The sequence below is a fragment of the Carassius gibelio genome, chromosome A22 (genome assembly GCF_023724105.1).
Source record: "Carassius gibelio isolate Cgi1373 ecotype wild population from Czech Republic chromosome A22, carGib1.2-hapl.c, whole genome shotgun sequence".
Lineage (NCBI taxonomy): Eukaryota > Metazoa > Chordata > Actinopteri > Cypriniformes > Cyprinidae > Carassius > Carassius gibelio.
Genome location: NC_068392.1, coordinates 17,200,189 through 17,213,258, shown reverse-complemented (window position 1 = coordinate 17,213,258; position 13,070 = coordinate 17,200,189).

Below are 13,070 nucleotides of genomic sequence, written 5' to 3'. Positions count from 1 at the left end.
TGGTTTTTGGTTGTGCTGTGCTCGGTTTATATCCCAATTTCCATTTTGAGGGAGCCTCTGTTTTTTGAATAATAGAAGCTTTTTGTGTAGCATACTTCTAGTATGTAGGTCATTTAGGACTTTGTATATGAAAGTGCTGCTAAAACGTTACAGGCACATTGCCTTGAGCTCAGTTGTCACTTCCGTCTCAGCATTTGTGTTGTAGTTTCTGAAAAATCCTATCTGCTTTATCGGGGAAACAATTTTTATCAGGGCGATATTGAAAAAGGAGAGAGTGAATGCCTGCTGCAGATGCTATTATCAAGAGATCCATTAACTGTATCGCTGTGTGAAGAATGGTGGCAAATTGTGGATGTGTTCATTGTGCGTGCATTGTGAATCAGGGGAAAAACGCTGCTAAGTGCTTTCAGTCAAAGCTAGTGCTAAGCTGATTGAAGTATTGTGGATCATTTTGAAAGAAAAGAAACTTTGTTTTTGTATCTGGTTTGAATATTCGGATGGTTTTGTGAATGGTTTTCTCTTGAACATTGCTTGGAGTTTGGTTAAGAATCAAGGCAGAAACGGGAAAAAGCTGAGAGAACGGATCCATGGTGGTCAGAATCAGTGTTTTAGTCTTTAGTGCACCTGCCGTTTCATGTTTATTAGGTTGATCTGTGGCATTTCTGACTGTAGATTTAGCTCTCATATCCTCTTGTCTGTGCAGATAAAAGATGTAATGTCGCATTTATGAAGTGTGAAAGTGACATTCAGCCAAGTATGGTGACCCATACTCAGAATTTGTGCTCTGCATTTAACCCATCCGAAATGCACACACACAGAGCAGTGAACACACACACACACACACTGTGAGCACACACCCGGAGCAGTGGGCAGCCATTTATGCTGCGGCGCCCGGGGAGCAGTTGGGGGTTCGATGCCTTGCTCAAGGGCACCTAAGTCATGGTATTGAAGGTGGAGAGAGAACTGTACATGCACTCCCCCCACCCACAATTCCTTCCGGCCCGAGACTAGAACTCACAACCCTTCGATTGGGAGTCTAACACTATAACCCAGTGGTTCCCAACCTTTTTCAACTCGCGGCCCACACAACCAAACACATATGTTTGCGCGGCCCACTTCAAAAAAATTAACTGACCCCGCTATTGTTGGGTTAATAACTTAGTACTCAGAAGCTAGATTTTAAACTATATTTATTGAATAAACTAGGGCTGTGCGATATGGACAAAAAAAAAAAAAAAACTATCGCGATTTTTTTGATCAATTTTGCAATTGTGCTTTTACAGTCATAAATGCATTCAGGATTAATTTGAAACATATTTCCAAAAGAAAACCAATCAGAGCTTTATCAAAAAGTTGTAACATCTCTAGAACAGACATAAGTCAAAATTATCACTATAGTGAAGATGTAAAAAAATGTATAGACTTGTGGGAAAAAAAAAAAAAAAAAAAAAATCCTGTATACAGGGACTTTTTTTTTGTTTTTTGCCATGCATTGTTCATAGAGCTCATTAATTGTAGCGGTGCCTCAGGTGTTTGCAGTGTGTATACAGTATGTGTATGCGGTCAGCAGTGAGAGCGCATAAATATAACGCGAAAGCACATTAAAATATTGCACGAGTGCGAATCTCTCTGTTGGCAGCAGATTTCCTTTGCTCTGTCACAAAACCGGTCACGCTCAAATCGTGATTTTAGGACGTTTTCTTTTAATCGCACAGCCCTAGAATGGACTGGAAATGAACAGAAAATAATTGGCGGCCCACCTGCAATACCACCAGGACCACTCTGTCGCTTCTGGCCGAAATACGAGTCCATACTCCATAAAAATGCTTTCTCCAGTGAACAAGTCCATTTCCTGTAGTCCTTTCACATCATAATCCACTGACATGTGTGTTTTGGACTGTAAATCTGATCTTGATCTGTGCATATCACTCGCCTGATTCAGACGAGAATACTTATTCACTGGAGAAAGCAATATTATGGATCGAGAAGCAACGGTTTGAAACTAAAAGCATCTTGATGGGTTTGTTTCAGCTTTTATCCTCTCCAGATGTTAACTGTTGAACTGGAGTGGTGTGGATTACTTGTGGATTATTGTGACGTTTGTATCAGCTGTTTGGAGTCTCATTCTGACGGCACCCATTCACTGCAGAGCATCCATTGGTGAGCATCTAATGAAAAGCATTGTCAGAATGGTCCATCTGCCATCAGTGGTTCAACCGTAACGTTATGAAGCGACGAGAATACTTTTTGTACGTGAATAAGACAAAAATAATGACTTGGCAAACTGTCGAAAAAAGTCAATATTCTTTTGTATTTTGTTTTACAAACTCATTACATACGCTTCATAATATCATGGATGAGCCACTGATGGCAGATTAATTATTCTGACCATGCTTTTCATACTTTGACAGTGTAAGTTACTTGGCAGTCAAAGTGACAGTCACAAGCCTCCCGGATTTCATCCAAAATATCTTAAATTGTGTTCTGAAGATGAACAAAGCTTTTATGGGTCTGGAAAGACATGCTGGTAAAGTGATTAATGACAACATTTTCATTTTGGGGTGGAGTATCCCATTAAAGCAAATCAATCCCTAACATACTATTGTTTAATTATCTATGAGTTAATCGTTTAAGGTATATATTCTTCTAGAAAACAAATGCTTAAAAAAAAGTGCTTCTCCAAAAATAATAAATAAATAAATAAATAAATAAATAAATAAATAAATAAATTAATTAATTAATTAATAAATAATAATAATAATAATAATAATAATAATTATTATTATTATTATTATTATTATTATTATTATTATTATTATTATTATCACTAAGTATCTTTTTTGCCTCATCTTCATTATCATCAACAAAATAGATTTTTTACTGCTGGTACAGTAACTGTCACTCACACGTCTTGTTTCCAGTAGTCTGGCAAAGGTGATGTTTTTCCTGAGAAACGGTGAGATCCCAGCAGCCTCCTGCGGTGAACCTTCGTCTGCGCTGGAATTAACCTCCTGTCAGACCACTGGCGTTACAAGCTTTTACAAATACACATATAATGCACATACACGTCACCCTTTCTTGCTTAAACCATTTGTGAGAGATGTGTTTCCATACATGTGGATTATTATTAATTGATTGATTTTACAATTATTTAAGTTATGCATTTATGTAATACATTTTTTTATTTTATTATTATTTGTTTATATGTATGAGCCACAATGCAATAATAATAATAATAATAATAATAATGTGTGACCATTTATTTAGTATTTTTCATTGTTGATTCTAAATTTTAATTTATTTAATATAGCTGTGAAAAGCGTCATATTTGAATAATAATCATTGTTTGTTTGTTTAAAATTGGCATGAATTAATTTTAAGACTACCCATAGCTCTATATTGTATATGTCACATTTGTCTTTTTTTTTTTTTTTTTTTTTTTTTTTGGAAACTGACAGTAATATCTCTTTAAATTAATAAGTTGATTTTATGAGTTTATTTGTGTATATATATATATATATATATATATATATATATATATATATATATATATATATATATATATACTATTAAATCTAATATATTATTACTATAATATAATGTAATTTTTTCATATATCTTTAATTAAAATTTTTAATTCATTCATTCATTCATTCAATACAGCCTGCATATGATTTGCTTTCAAAATGTTCCTATGAAGTTGCCATTGTCACGTAAGGTTGCATTGTGTTTAGCTCTCCATCATCTGCCCAAGAGAAGTGTCCTCCAGTGTTTTGGAGGGAAAGTCAATGGTGTGGCAATGGGGCAATGAATGGATACAAAGGGTCATTGGTTTTCAAAGCCGTGGTAAATCGGGTTTGGCTGGTTTCTAAGCCGAGTGAAGGGGCAATTGTGTGGCTCCTAAGCTTGTAGTTGGTGACCCAAAGTGGCCTTGTGTTATTGATGTAAAAAGTCCCACAGCAGCTGCCCCATGTAATCCCTCCTGGCAGCCATTCTGGCCCAGTTTAACTTAGCCTTGACCGCTTGAATCCCTCCTTGTTTCTCTCCAGCTCCCTCAGGTCTCTGGAGAACCTGATCATTTTCAAATGCGATGGCTGCTTTCTTGAGGAGAGTGAAATATAGGAGTTGGCAGTATTGGTAAATCAGTCCATGCTGGAGCAGGTATCTCTAGAGACGGCACCTGTTGCTGTCTGTCTCTGGCCCGGTTCAGCCTCTTCCTGCGGCACAGGATCAGTATGATTACAGTGTGATCCGCTAGCAGGCTTCAGAAAAAAACACACGACATAGATTTCTGTCTCTCCCTTAAAGCTGTAGAAGGTGTAGTTTGTGGGTCAAAGATGGTACTTTTTTGTTTGCTTGTTTTGTCCAATCGCTTTATTCAAAAATAATGCAATCATGTAATCCATACACAGAAATGACTTGTACATTTCTATATTCAAATTTGTTTTGATACTTTTTGAGAAAGAAAACTGTATTTAATTTGCTTTTATTTTTATATAGCCTATCCAGTTTTCATTGTAATTTTGCTTAAACATTTGTTGTTTGTCTCTCTCTCTCTCTCTCTCTCTCTCTCTCTCTCTCTCTCTCTCTCTCTCAAATTTAATACAATAAATTTGTCTAGCTTTATCTCAGTTTTAGTTTCATTTTTTTTTGTTTTAGAGTTTAGTAGTTCAACTTGAATTAAATTGTTACATTGACAACTAACTAAAATATGCTCTATAAGTTCTATCAATAAATTATAGTTATATGTCATTTCAGCTTTATGTCAATTAAGAAAAATGATTGTACTATTTTAAGTTTGTGTTTACAAGGGCAAGACTGCTGTCCTGAAATTATAATAATGGAAAACGTCATTAAATTAATATATTCTTGAAAATAATTCAGAAAAATGTTTCATTTATTAATATTTGAAAAAAAACTTTTATTCACCAAATCCAACTTTCATTTTGCAAAGCCAAAATGGAGAGCTCCTGCATCTGACGATCCTTTTGTGTTAAACATCACTTTCACACCCTCGCTGAGACAATCACAATGAACTATCACAAAGATATCTGAACCACTGGGGGATGAAGTACACAAATCAAGTACTCCAGTAAAGTCATTTTCCATTTTTGAGGTTCTTAATAACGCAGCTTTCTACTTCTCAAGACGTGAGTACATTTTTAGCAAATGTTTGGGTGAACTGTGTTCCTGTCGCAAAAGGTTGTGGGTTCGATTCCCAGGAAACACACATACTGGTCAAATGTATAGCCTGAATGCACTGTAAAACACTTTGGATAAAAGTGTCTGATAAATGTAATTGAACTATTCCTTAAAGTATTGATTGATGAATCTATTTTTATTGTTTATTCTAGCCAGGATTAGTTAGATTAGTCAGCACTAAAAGGAAAGATTAGTGCAGACATTTAAACATTTTGCTCTACAAATAAGCAATTTTTAAAATTCTATTAACAAAGCTTATTATCAAAACATGAAACTTTAAAGTACTAAACTATCACTAAAGGTTACTGATAATTGAAGTATCCAAACTAGTAAAATAATGTGCCATATATTATATCAGAAATGAGGAAAAGCTATATTTGTTTAAATAAGTGGCATCAAAAAGTTGAAAAAATTACAATTAATCTCTCGCGATTTCCTTAGTTCAAAGATAATGAGGAATGATATGCAGTGTTTTGCCATCATTGCGATTTTATTAATATTTTGAATCAGTTTTTAGTTTTGTCTTCTATTTTCATTTTAATCTTAAAGTTTTAGCAATCGTGCTGTGTTTTTGTCATTTTACTAGCTTTTATTATTTAGTTTGAGATATTTTAGTACATCAAGAAAGTAAACTATTGTGAATTTTTTTTCCCAGTCCACCCTCAACAAAACTGTTATGTGACATCAGTGGTTCAACTGTAATTTTACGTAGCTATGAGAATATATATATATATATATATATATAATTTTTTTATGGTATTAGTTTCAGTTGGTAGTTACCCTGATGATACGCGCTATTGTTTGTAGTTATGCTATGTTCTTATGATATGAGTAAAAAGTTCAATATTATGTTTTAGAATGTAATGGAATGTAATCCTAAAACTAAATATACACTAAAGTTACTCCGATACAGTAACAACATTTAAAAAAAAAAAATTATTTATATATATATATATATATATATATATATATATATATATATATATATATATATATACAGTATTGTTCAAAATAATAGCAGTACAATGTGACTAACCAGAATAATCAAGGTTTTTCGTATATTTTTTTATTGCTACGTGGCAAACAAGTTACCAGTAGGTTCAGTAGATTCTCAGAAAACAAATGAGACCCAGCATTCATGATATGCACGCTCTTAAGGCTGTGCAATTGGGCAATTAGTTGAATTAGTTGAAAGGGGTGTGTTCAAAAAAATAGCAGTGTGGCATTCAATCACTGAGGTCATCAATTTTGTGAAGAAACAGGTGTGAATCAGGTGGCCCCTATTTAAGGATGAAGCCAACACTTGTTGAACATGCATTTGAAAGCTGAGGAAAATGGGTCGTTCAAGACATTGTTCAGAAGAACAGCGTACTTTGATTAAAAAGTTGATTAGAGAGGGGAAAACCTATAAAGAGGTGCAAAAAATGATCGGCTGTTCAGCTAAAATGATCTCCAATGCCTTAAAATGGAGAGCAAAACCAGAGAGACGTGGAAGAAAACGGAAGACAACCATCAAAATGGATAGAAGAATAACCAGAATGGCAAAGGCTCAGCCAATGATCACCTCCAGGATGATCAAAGACAGTCTGGAGTTACCTGTAAGTACTGTGACAGTTAGAAGACGTCTGTGTGAAGCTAATCTATTTTCAAGAATCCCCCGCAAAGTCCCTCTGTTAAAAAAAAAGGCATGTGCAGAAGAGGTTACAATTTGCCAAAGAACACATCAACTGGCCTAAAGAGAAATGGAGGAACATTTTGTGGACTGATGAGAGTAAAATTGTTCTTTTTGGGTCCAAGGGCCACAGGCAGTTTGTGAGACGACCCCCAAACTCTGAATTCAAGCCACAGTACACAGTGAAGACAGTGAAGCATGGAGGTGCAAGCATCATGATATGGGCATGTTTCTCCTACTATGGTGTTGGGCCTATTTATCGCATACCAGGGATCATGGATCAGTTTGCATATGTTAAAATACTTGAAGAGGTCATGTTGCCCTATGCTGAAGAGGACATGCCCTTGAAATGGTTGTTTCAACAAGACAATGACCCAAAACACACTAGTAAACGGGCAAAGTCTTGGTTCCAAACCAACAAAATTAATGTTATGGAGTGGCCAGCCCAATCTCCAGACCTTAATCCAATTGAGAACTTGTGGGGTGATATCAAAAATGCTGTTTCTGAAGCAAAACCAAGAAATGTGAATGAATTGTGGAATGTTGTTAAAGAATCATGGAGTGGAATAACAGCTGAGAGGTGCCACAAGTTGGTTGACTCCATGCCACACAGATGTCAAGCAGTTTTAAAAAACTGTGGTCATACAACTAAATATTAGTTTAGTGATTCACAGGATTGCTAAATCCCAGAAAAAAAAAATGTTTGTACAAAATAGTTTTGAGTTTGTACAGTCAAAGGTAGACACTGCTATTTTTTTGAACACACCCCTTTCAACTAATTGCCCAATTGCACAGCCTTAAGAGCGTGCATATCATGAATGCTGGGTCTTGTTTGTTTTCTGACAATCTACTGAACCTACTGGTAACTTGTTTGCCACGTAGCAATAAAAAATATACTAAAAACCTTGATTATTCTGGTTAGTCACATTGTACTGCTATTATTTTGAACAATACTGTATATATATATATATATATATATATATATATATATATATATATATACTACATAAAGATACTTCAAACATATGTTCAGGCTGAAATTATAATAATATTTCTATTTCTTTTTTACTTTATCATCATTATTTTTATTATTATTATTTACTTTTAGTTCTAGTAAACAACAATAATTACTTTAAATCATTTTACCTCTGCTTAACTTGCACTTCTCACATTATGAGTAGTTTATGCCCCTTTACACTTCATTGTTTTGGCTTATTTTACATTTTACTCTCACATTTCTTCATGTGTCTCACATATTTATTACGGAAAGCAGCAGCACTACTGAGTGACAGATTTCTAGCATCGCGTGCAGTGTTTGGCCATATAGTGCTCAGCCCTATTAATATGAATACATACTCACTGCTGATGAATTTGAGCAGGTGGACAAATATTAATCAAGTCTAACCAGGTGTAAAATTTACTGTTCATATGTCCACTCATGCGCACGCTCTAACTGATGACATATGACACTTGATTGGTCAAATTCTATCAAGCGTAAATTTTAGCCTTGAGGGCCCTCGATTTTTCTTCCTCTGAAGGTTTACGGCCGAGCTGAGCGGCCTGCTGCCGAACTGCATCGATCTCCCTAATTATGAGCATTATGAGACTGTTATTTCCTCTGTCCTAAGCAGAGGAAGAGAGGGACAGATTAGCGAAGCTGGCCGTGGAGATAATGCAGCGTGATGCTAGACGAGGCCGTGCTGAGAAACACACCGTGCTGAAGGCTGGTTGATGACTGTCACCTGCCCACACACCGGCACAATAAATCTCAATAAAATATATATCAAGTCTCCAGAAATTGCAATGCAGTGCACTATCATGATTGATATTTGGTCCTGGATGTTTCCTGCCAGATCTCGGCGGGAGGGGGATGTGGATCGGAGGATTTTCGCACACAGACCTGCAGGGTTCATTCGGTAGAGCTTTATATATATATTAGGGCTGTCAATTGATTAAAAAAAAAAAATAATCGAATGAAATTAATGACACATGTCGCTACATGGTAATACATCATTAATTACATGGTAATTAATCAAATGAATCACATACTGCTGTGAAACTAAAGATAATTTAGAGATATTATGTTATAATGACAGATGAAAGGATCGACTAGATCTGAATATATTATTTGTTTTATTTCCATGTCACGACACATTTACACATTTACATTACATTTAGACGTGTTAGTCTAGTTTTTTTTTTTTTTTTTTTTTATCAGACGGATATTTAGGGTTAAGGACACTAAAATTTTATACCGTTTTCTTTAATAAAAGGAAACATCTAGGTCACATTTAGGCAATGGGGTCAAGTTTTGGAAGCAGAAATGTCAAGCTTATACATAAAAAAATTATAATAATAATATCAAGCTAAAACTTATGTATTTGATCTTTGTTAAAACCTAAGTATTTGATCTGCAAAGTTGATTAAATTGTCTTTTTTTACAGTAATAAAAATGTAATGTTAACACAATGTTTACGTCTTATGACTGTACTTTTGAAACTATAAGTATTTTAATGTGCCATTCACTTTCATTGAATGTATTTATTTATTTATATTTATATTTATTTTTGATATTATTTGTATTAAAATGAAGAAATGTAATTTATAATAAGTAATAAAAGTAGCGTTCACAAATAAACAGAAGAACAATGAAAGGCTACTAAAATATGATTTCTGCTCATCCTTTTTTTTTCTTTTTTTTTTGAGGCTTTGAAGCATAAATGTGAAACTTATAATTTTATAAAAGCAACTACAGTACAGTTCTTCTGTTCAAATTGTCAATTGTAACTGTTGTCATGGCAATGAAGATGCTGATTATAACTTTAGGATAAAATCAACTTTTTTACACAAATACATATATTAGATATACATAATACTATATATATATATATATATATATATATATATACATACACACAGTGGGTACGGAAAGTATTCAGACCCATTTACATTTTTCACTCTTTGTTATATTGCAGCCATTTGATAAAATCATTTGTTATTTTTTTTCCCCATTACTGTACATACAGCACCCCATATGGACAGAAAAACAATGAATTGTTGACATTTTTGCACATTTATTAAAAAAGAAAAACTGAAATATATTCAGGCCCTTTTGTTTGCGATGAAAAAAATAGATCACCAGCTTAAGTGAAAGTTAACGTGCCTGGCATTTTCGACTTGTACATTATACGTCCTGATGTCACATGTCATTACGGGACCTTTACGGGTTGTGTGTGAACCGAGCGGCAACCTCTCGCTCTTTCTCGTGAACTCTATACGGAAGTGACTTAAACTAATTCATCGACTAGCCGCTTGAGGCTGGCTGCAAAACACCGTCAATCTCATAGACTCCTCATCTTAAAATGCCCAACTTTACAGCAGAAAAAAACATGTTTACAGCCAGGTAAAAAAAAAAAAAAAAAAAGATTGGTCTACATAGCTAATTTTGCCCTTCATGACAACTGTGAGGGGGTGAATTTATTTTATAACTCATCCGTTTAAATTATATTAAGCCTTAAAGTTCTGCATAATTAAGGGCGTGGCCACTTGAGTGACAGGTGGAATGCCGCTGCCGACACTGCCGTCATGCTAGGTGGGCGTGACTTCAGCAACAAGCATCCGCCATTTTGCCTATTTTTGATAACCCTAGAGTGACGCACGCTGACGCGCTGCCAAGATGGCGACGGCCCGCTCCGCCCACTATTGGTTTCAAAAACTCTCTTCTGAAACCTACGGGTGACGTCATGGACACTACGTCCATGTGTTTATACAGTCTATGGTGTGAACACACACACATATTTCACATATTCCAGGTAATCACTGGTAGGGCGAAAGTGCAAAATCTAGCGACATGGGAACAATTGCTGGAACACATTACCTGTGTATTTTCCGGAATGGCAGTGTGAAAGGGGCTAAAGGGTTGACTGAAATAATAATGCAGTAACTGACACTTTATATATATATATATATATATATATATATAAAATGATAAATACAAAAAGTAGCCATTGATAATATCGAAACATAAATCCAAATTCAATAAAATTAATTTACGTGTGACTTATGTGCAACGTCTTAGCTACTAGGAATTGTCACAAAATTGGCTATACAGGCATCTATTGGCAACACAATGATATTACAGCTAATAAATTGTGCAACATGCTTATCTTAACAGTCAATTTACAAATAATGCATTCAGAATTGTTGAACTCACAATGCGCTGAATCTCCACAAATTAGTGTTGCTACTATGACAACTGATTTGAATGTGACTGGGGTCTGAAAAGAATATATATAATCTAGGAGAGCGCCATTAGGGATTTCACCTAGGGCGTCAAATTGGCTAGAAATGGCCCTGGCTTGGAGCAAGTGAGACCCGTGTCAGAGAGGAAATTTGCTTAAATTTCTCTCCAAGGCCCAAATCTTTCAATCAGTCAGCGACTCGCTTTACCAACTTCAGAGCATTCCAACACAAAGTAACTAATCTCCTTGTAGGCTCTCTTGGCCCCCCAAACTTCAATGGGATCGTGCTGATGGTGGCTAATTTAATCTATGGGAAGCGGAAATTGCTGTCTGTCTCTGCCTCCTGTCAGCGAAAACGGAATTTAATCAGTACTTAATTGTTTCCCAGCCCTTGTTGTAATTCAATAACATGACCTACTCATCAGATGTTATTTAAGACTGCTTTCCCCTGCCTTTATGCGGCGTAATGTTTCAGCTGCTGTCAAGCGTTCTGACGCTGGCCATCGAGGCCTGTCTGGATGCAACGAGTGGCAGATAACTACTTGACTGATGGTGTTCGCTGATTGCTAGGACATGTATAATATTGAGTAGTTGTAATCACGTAAAAATTACTTTTGTGGACAGTCGATGTTCAAATGCAACTTTATTTAATGTGAGTGTTTTTATTTGTTGAAGTTGCATGCAGTGCTCAGTCATGTTGATACATGATTGACTCAAAAGACACCTCAAGAAAGGTGTTTTCTCCTTAGGATTGTCAAACCTTTCTATTGGAGAAAACACAATTCTGTAATAAAGAATAATATCTTGTGGTAACAATGTAATATTTAAACATCAAGAACAGCATAAATGGCTCCAGTATGAATGCTGGTGAAGTTCGAACAAGTAAAAATCACTTTAAACAGCCTGATTTGATGGGAAAACATGAATATGTCATGATTTTTGTTAATTGGAACGATGTGAATTGTACAAAAAAGAATGATAACCATCTGTGGAGCCTATGAAAATGTATAGATGACAGTATAAGAGTAAAAAAATAAGAAATAAAAAAGAAATTAAGCTTAATTAATAAATAATATATTAATTAACCCAATTAACCCTGATTCAGCTTAATACAAATACTTTTAAGAATTACTTTATTTCAAGGTTAAACACTTACTGGACTGAAAAAGCTCAGGTTTACTTGATTGTACATACATCATTTTTAGAAAAATAAATAAATAAATATAATGCGACCATCAACTAACTTTATACATTGCATAAAGTGGTGCAAAATCCCTGAGTTTGTCTGAAGTGTGCCACCGTCTCATAAAAAACCCTGTTAAAACACTCAACATTACGATGCGATGCCTGTTACTGGATTTTTATTTTATTTTATCTTCTTTTGGTGCGGCTAAATGAAAAGCAAAGTGAATCCATTGTTTGAAATCCAGCAAAATTCAAAGTTCAATTAAGTGGCGAGTTGCTCATTTTGAACCTCATTAATGGAGGGGAAAACTGCTGAGGTGCCTTGGGCAGCTCATGCAAGCATTTTACACTGTACCTGGCACTTCAGCGATAACTGCTATTATTAAACAGCCGCTATAAAAGTGATTTCAGATCCCAGGAAAATTAATCATGACATTTATTTCCTTTGAAAAAATCAATTGAAAAATCTGACAAATTTCTTCATGTGTCAGAGGAAAGTGGTGCGGTGAAATTCACAGGCTGTGCACTTTGAATGTCGACTTGAAATCTTTACTCTTTTGTTTTGGTACTTTACTTTTTGTTAAGCTTTTGTATTTTGTCATTTTTATTTATTTATTGCCTAGCCTTACAATCTTAAATGCTTCATTTATTTATTGTTTGCTTGTTTTTTGTTTTGTTTTTTTTGTTTTTTGGTTTGGTTTTTGTTTTGAGATATATGCTTGCTTTGAAAGAGCTTTAACATCTTAAATGTTTTGTTCCTTTTTATCTAT